We start from the raw sequence: 6,378 nt of genomic DNA on the forward strand, positions 1-6,378 counted from the left end.
GCTGGGAGCTGGGTAGTGAAAGATCAGACCAATGAACTATCCAAACTTTTTTCAAATTCCTTTTATAAAGAGGAGCTCAAGAGTAAATGCTCCCTGTTGCCACATGAACAGTGGGTGAGTGTTCAGCTTTGTTGCCAACCCACTCCCTCCACATTTACACTGGGACATCAAGCTTTGTCAAGTTCTAGCATGTTTGCATTGGCTAAACAAAAAAATACAAGGTAGTATTTACTGGACAAAGCTTCATAATAGAAAACTAAGACTAATAATGGCTAAAGTTGAGCTTTAATATTGTCATCACCTCCTAAAAGACACCTTAGTAGTTGAGCACTCTTGCTGTTGTTTGCACTCTGTTGCTATTTGAAATGGCCTGATATTCAATGTTTCTGAGCTGTGGGATCCATTTTGTTCTTTTTTAGTTTTGAGTAGTTTTATACCTTTTCATGTTAATGTTTTTGCTCTTGAGTGCTTTACTTACCAGCTATGCACAGCTCAACATCCTTACATCTGTCATAAATTTTTTGTTTGCACTTCTCTCTTGCATGTCTATTTGATATACTTTTCATGTAATTTTGACCTGAAGAGTCCCACTGAACATGCTCGATATTTCTTCAAGGAAGCACATTTGCAGTACTTCCTGTCATGACACTGGCACAAAATTTATAATTTTCTTGACATCAGTGCTTTTGCAGTTAATTAAAAATATTTCTAACATCTTAGCTTTTGTGACTTCTGTCTTTGCATGAGAACATTTCAAATTCTGTTCCAAAGTCTAATGAATATGCTGGATTGAAAGCAATGTTTGTGAGGTTTAAAAAGTAATAAGAAAATATGCCTTTACAGGAAGAGTATATCCAGAAAGGCTTTGATTTTCCTTAAGCCTTTTGAGTCCATGGCAAAGAGGAAATTAAATACTGTCTGGCTTCACTTGTCTTGTGTAGTTTTATCCAGACAGAAAAGTTGTTATAGTGTGAAGTAAATGCATGTTCTTATTTTATTATAAGGAAATTGGTTAATCTATTAATCATAAGTGAAATATTTTTTAAAATAATAATAAAAATTTTAAAAAACTGTAGTGGAGTGTTGATGTTTATGTTATATGATTTTATTTGCTTTTCCTAACTTATTTTTAAATACATTGTAGTAAATAGGGCAAAGTGCTCTTAGTGCCACAGCACCCATAACCGTATCTTCTGTCCAAGAATGAAGCACAGATAATATTATGTCAGTGGAATGTAAGCATGGAAAATTCTTTTTTTTAAATATAGACATCATTAAATGATAAAAGTGAGATAAAAATTTAAAGTTAGCCTTATTTTTTAAATAGGAATCTGTTTTGTTTAGATGCAAATTACAATAAATAAAGTATTTACATCAGTACAGTTAGCTCTGTTTTTATGGCTACTTATAAGTTTTGTAATAAATTCAATCCAAAAGGTTTGTTGAGCTGCTTCTACTTTATGTTTTAAACTTACCACTATCTCTTTGTTAAACATTGTTATATTGTATTAATTTACAATGAAAGAATTAAATTGCATCTAGCCCTGAGGTCCCCAGTACAACATATGGACCTGTTGGAGAGTGTCCAGGGGACAGCCATGGTCAGAAAATGACCAGAGTCATGGTCAGAGAAAATGATCAGAGACCTGGAGCAAATGTCCCATGAAGACAGGCTGAAGGAGCGTCCAGGTTGTTCAGCCTGGACAAGTAGGCTCTAGTGACCTTAGTGCAGATTTCTGGCAGCTAAAGGGGCCGTACAACAAAGGTGAATGGGGACTTTTAAAAGGGCCTGCAAGGACAGGACAAGGAGAAATTACTTTAAACTGAAAGAAGGCTGGAAGTACTAGGAAGAATTTCTTCACTCTGAGGGTGGTGAGACACTGAAACAAATGGCCAAGAGAAGTTGTGATGCCTCTGCCTTGTCACTGGAAATATTCAAGGTCAAGTTGGATGGGGATTTTAGCAACCTGATCTAGTGAAAGATGCCCATGGTGGAGAGGTTGGGCTATGCAATCTTTAGGGTTTCTACCAACCCAAACCATTCTATGTCTCTTTCTCTTAGAATGTCTTCAAACCAGGTCTGCTTCTGGGTAAACCCCTTCACCTTGTCTGAGCCAAGAATTTGATATAAGGTTTTCCTTCTAATGAGAAGTCAGATTGGTACAATGCATTCTGTATTCTATGCTGAACAGAAGAAATGAAATTAAAATTATTCTATTTATAGCTGAAAGTACATTATCATCTAGGACCAATAAGCTTAATTCAAAGTCAGAAATGTGCACTATCTAGAATGTCAGCTGCCATAAGAGGGAATGCAAGAACAATATTTCTCCTCCAACACAGGTAGCAAAAAGCTGGAGTTATGCTGACAATTAGCACAACACATAAAATTGCAGGAGAGGTTAAATTGTCTCATATATTAGGACAAAGTAATAGAATAATGCAATTCTCAAATATTTTGACCAAATGCCAAAATAAAAAATGCACAAAGAAAATAATTTGGTTTGGTTTGGTTTTGTTTTGTTTTGTTTTTAATAGGAAAAAATTTGCTTTTAGAAAGTGATATCTGTAGTGGATAGTCACAAATGATCAAAGCGAATATTACACTTTACACCTTTAAATTTGCCTGGATGCTTGTACTGCAACGTAGTCTTTAGCTATTTTATGTGCTGTTTTTTTCATACATAGATTGTTAAACTTCTACAGAGTTAAAAAATCCTTGAATACAGTGAACTGTATTTCCGACACAGAAAATACAGAAGTAGAAAAACTTAAAAAAAAAAACCTAAAAAAAAAAAAAAAAAAAAAAAAAAAAAAAAAAAAAAAAAAAAAAAAAAAAAAAAAAAAAAAAAAAAAAAAAAAAAAAAGTCAAGAATAATTGAGACCCAACTTCTGCATAAGGAGAAATTAAACTAACATGCTTGAGTTTGGAAAACAAATGATTGGCAGGGGAAAAGAAAGAAACATGAGAAATTAGAAACAGGAAACTGTGTTTGCTTTTTCAACAGAAGATACGTTTCAATGAACAAGAACTGACCAAATTCAAGATGAAAAAGAAAGCAGATTATTCACAAAACAGACAATTTATGATAGTCCTTGAAGAAAGAAAGCTACACCAGTTTAAAACTATTGGAAACCATTCACGAAAATAAAATATACTTAAGGTTATGACCAGAGCACACCATCCTTTGCTCAAAAGGTTTCTGAACTGCTATTAGCTGGAAGCTAGAAAGATATTCTATTGAAATGTCATTACATGCAAGGCTTTTATTTTTCAGAATTTGCTCATTCATTTGTGTGGCCATGTACAACAACATTGCCTATTGTAGGGGTTCTTTTTTAATACTCTTCTTTGTTAGTACAGAATTTACTGCTTGGAAAAAAGAACAAATTGTGTCTGAACACATGAAAAGTGCTTCAGAATACAGACACCACAGTTCACAACAACTAATCCTTTATTTAGCTGTCTGTGGGCATAAGACCTATGGTTACAAAAGATAGTACAGTTGCCAAAATAACACAGCCAAAGCAACCTCGAAGAGATTTACAAGTCAGTGTGCTTTCACCATTGCAGCATTACCTCTGTGCTATATTTAGGATACTATCTATATAGCACATTCTGTAATGTATTACAGCCAAATCATGGCTGACATTTCCACTTTTCCTATCCTTTATACATTGTTTTCTTCAGCATGTGGAGTTAATTTTAAGGAACAGAAGCTGAATTTGAATCAGTCATTTTGCAATCTTTGATTAATAAATTGTCAAGGATTTAACATTGTTTTCATTTATTATTTTCCATAATTATTTTACATGCATCAGTATTATTTCAGAGGTTCTTGTATTTCAAAACTCTAAGTATGTCACACTTCATTATTCTTCACTTGATCTTTGGAGCTTACTGCATTGTCTGCAAGAGAGAAAAGAAGAAATGAACAATAAATTCCAATTTTAATGTAACACAGTAGAAGTGATACATTATTTTGGCATGTTATAGAAACCAAATGAGTTTCAGAAGATAAACATGTGTTGGAATTTATAGGGTATAAACTTCATTTTGTGTGGCTGTTATAAATCACTGGACAAGGAACTGTAAAATACTCAGTGTCATGCTTTGTTCTACTCTACCTTGGAGCATTTATATCCATCAAAGAAATTACAGCTAAAGTAGGATTTAAAGTGCCATTTATTTACAGATGATGATAATGACAAACAAATGCTTACCTAGTGCACTGTGCATGCTCAGAAGCAAACCTGAAAGACACCGAAAAACATGTAAACAAAATAAATGCAAGTTTTCTTTTTAAGTTAGAAGAATCATATGTTTCATATGAGGTGTTTGATTCTGTGGAGTTAAAAGATGGGCAGACTTGGAATAGATGACTACAGTACCTGCAGTCTGTTGTGTGTTGGTGGACCCAGTCTGATCACAGAATATCTGCTGTTTCTCATGAGTAATTCTTTAGCCTGCTTTAGGGAATGTTCTATTGATGTTCTGAAGTCCTGTGAGGACTGCTTCAATGCCCAGTGTGTGGAATAAAAACATGATAAAGACTCTTCAAATTCAATTGTATTATATCATTAAAATATATAGCCCTAAAGTAACTTTGTTGCTTCACGTGGTGTCCTTTATATGGTGTCAATGAAATTCTTCTGTACGTGACATATGCAGATGTGTTTATTACAGGTGTCTGGCAGATAAATTCTGGTTTTGTAGTACATGCTAGATAGGCTGTCTTTGTTAATTCGTGCATCATATTCACATAAATAGTTTTGTCTTCCATGGCTATTACCAAGCCTATGGTAATTTTTCTGAATGATTTTTCGATTTTTTTTTTTGTTTGGGTTGTGGGTTTGTTTTGGGGTTGTATTTTTTGCAATGTAGTTGAGTGGATTTTTTTTAATTACTTGAAATCTTGAAATAATATCATTATCTTACACATCTTAAGAAGCATTTTAAAACTAAGTGGACCATTCAATTTTTTTACAGGTACTTCTCACAATATGTAAGGTTTCTTAGTTTATGTTATTAACTCTAGAAGAGCAAGACTGTATCCTTGCTGAATCCGGTCATGAAAATTTTTAGTTTATTTTTAAAATCAGTTATCAGAGTCGTCATGGACACAGACAGACATACAAATACTTATACATACTTAGAGAAAGACAACTTAGTATTTTCTCTTTTAAGTCTTATAAATAAAAAATTACTTAAGATTAAGAAAACTGATAAGCTACTCCAAAGAGGCAAGTTTCTGTAAAGGTTTTTGACCATACAGGTTGTGTAATACGAGGAAACATTTCAGCCATAATGGCTGAACAGGTAATCTGCTGTTTCCTCTTGTAATGGCTGTTTTGAAGTGCACTAATGGACTGAATTAATGGCAAAGATAAGCATAAACACTGCAATTCAAAAATTTTTTAACCATCATAATGATTTATCAACTAACAGCAATTAATTTTAACACACAAAGTTTCCTCTTTCTTGCTCCTTTCTTCACCTAAATCTCCACTGTCCATAAAATGAGGAATAAAATGTTGCCTAAAATTGTGTTTTGAAGAGAAATTAAAATTGATTGCCAGAAGTCTCAAGAGGGGCAGTATTACTACATCAAGGTAATGAAAACTTCTTCTACAACATCACAATTTACAGTCTAAATTTATAGTTCATTATCTAGGATAATTGTAATGAGTAGTAAAAATGTGGGTTTACTGGGTATCATACCAAGGACTCCAAGTTTCTAGGTATCTAATTCCAGTCTACTGCTATTAGAGTGTTAGAAAATGAACTTAATTCCTTAAGAGACTGAATTCTGTTAATTTATGTAATTTTGGTCTTTTGCTTTTGACTAGAAGCAAATATTAGTGAAAATGTTTCAAGATATTGTTTAATGACAGGTTCAAAAACACTTGAATTTGTCCTCACAATAGTTTGAAGGGCAGTGGATTGTGTGTTATTCAAAATCAGGAAAGCAGAAGTAGATTAACTGGTCGAAAACCAACATGCTGAGGAACACAGGACAAAAGGAAGAGGTAGAGGTAGAAAGAGAAAGAGGGAAGAGCAGAATTACAGATGACAAAATCTTTGAGGACAAGTCTCAGGATTTTAAACTGAATTTTACTTTTTTAGTTACTGGCTGAACCACAGGGGTAAGTGGTACAAAGGATAAGTAAACTTTTATGTTTTGGGGTGGGGAAGGAATTAGGTCTGCAATTCTATACTCAAAGGCACTGAGGTCAAAAAAGATTAAGCCTGGTATATTACTATCAGGAAGGAAGTTAAGTGAAAGATAACATCAGAGCTGAGAAGTATTCATTAAAAGTAGATAGCAGGTACTGGTACAACTGAACGGAAATATAAATTATTTCAAAACTCTATGT

The sequence above is a fragment of the Onychostruthus taczanowskii genome, unplaced genomic scaffold, assembly GCF_017590055.1.
Source record: "Onychostruthus taczanowskii isolate IOZ18803 unplaced genomic scaffold, ASM1759005v1 scaffold85, whole genome shotgun sequence".
Classification (NCBI taxonomy): Eukaryota; Metazoa; Chordata; class Aves; order Passeriformes; family Passeridae; genus Onychostruthus; species Onychostruthus taczanowskii.